This window comes from Octopus bimaculoides, chromosome 27, assembly GCF_001194135.2.
Source record: "Octopus bimaculoides isolate UCB-OBI-ISO-001 chromosome 27, ASM119413v2, whole genome shotgun sequence".
Lineage (NCBI taxonomy): Eukaryota > Metazoa > Mollusca > Cephalopoda > Octopoda > Octopodidae > Octopus > Octopus bimaculoides.
The window spans coordinates 15395263-15397067 of NC_069007.1; positions in this window are offsets into that span (position 1 = coordinate 15395263).

Consider the following 1805-nt stretch of genomic DNA (forward strand, 5'->3'; position numbering starts at 1 on the left):
ACTGCCACCAAAACCACCACCACCACCAAAACCACCAAATGAATGCCAAAGTCGACCTCGGAGGAATTTGAACTCAGAACGTAAAGACGGGCGAAATACCGCTAAGAATTTCGCCCGGCGTGCTGACGACTCTGCTAGCACGCCACCTTAAAAGTAATAATAATAAAAGATGGGCTACAGCAAATATTCTGCTCAATTCCACAGATTTGTTTGTCAGTTGTTTGACCTTAACCAGTTGAGCATGTCCCTTGGTGGCTGACAATATGTGCATCTCTGATCATGAGCATCATAACTATGTATTCAGAGGAATTTTTTGGGGTCTGAATAATTCACCTTTCGAAACAAAACTCTTTCGTTCAACATCCATAAACAACCCTTATTTAGGGACATTTTGATTGGAATGGGCGATTTGACCTGAAGAAAATCCTAACTGTGCCCCACGTGCAACGTCATGCGCAATTTAGCTTGATATAAGATCACCATGTTGCACACGCATGTTTATGATCCCTGTGCCTGGTGTACCCTTATCAGATGGGTAGTCATGGTGGGTATACTAGGCTTGGCATATTTTACGCCAGTGTCACTTTGATGGCATGCACTGCTCTCTCACTCAATAATAATAAGAATAATGATAATTATCCTATGTACTAAAGGCACAAGGCCTGACGTTGTGTGGTAGGTGACTAGTCGATTTCATCGTCCCCAGTGCTCAGTTTGTAATTATATTATCAACCCGGATAGGATGAAAGGCAAAGTCAACCTCGGCGGTATTTGCACTCAAGCCGTAAAGCCGTGCGAAATGCTGCTAGGCTCTTTGTCCGGCGTGCTAACAATTCAGCCATCTTAAAGCATTTCTAGACAATATTCCTGATATTGCTATGTTTTCCATAGCACTATTGTTATTAAATCCGTTTAATTTAGCATAACGCATTAGATTAAACCCATCGAACAAAGGAGATGTGCATTAGATACTTACATACTAAATTCTCAAGGCTAAACAAAGAAAATTATAAGAGGTATTTTTTCCTATGCTCCGCGAATCTTTAGATAAGGAATTTCAAATAATGTTCCCGTTTCATAGATTTCCTGGACAACGTTGATACCTGCACACAGTATTGGTTTGTTCTCGTGGTCAAAAGCCTTCTTGTCGATATACGGATAACACTTCTCAAATTGGTAGAAGACGCTACATTCGATAAAGTGGTCCTATGGGAGGTTGTCGAAATTGTTTTGAGCTGGAGCCTCGAGCTGATGCAGGGATTGTCTAAAAGTAACACGAAAACTATTTTTTGTCAGTGTATTTGTGTATATGTGTGTGCATACATATATGTGAGTGTATGTACTATAATCTGCGTAATGGATTGTAAGAGCGCACTAGTGATTATGTGGGCGTGTGTGTGTGCGTATGCGTGTATGTATGTATAGCCATGAACATATTTTAGCATGTAATTCATAAAAGATGCCACCCCTACAACCCTTGGTACTCTCTTCCCCAGCTTCTATCTCATATACATTCATACGTATAATCACAATGGGGTATATGCATGTGTGAGTATATGTATATATTCATATATGTTGACGTGGGTGCATTTGTTCCTGTATATATTTAAATACATATGCATTTTATGGAAAAAGTATATATACATATATACATACATATATAGGGATACGTATACATATAAATAAATATATAAATTTCTTCACGGACAACTAAATAGTACTTGCTATTATGTATACATAAATGTACATTTGTAATGTATATACACATACGTAGATACATACATATGCATATATATATATATATA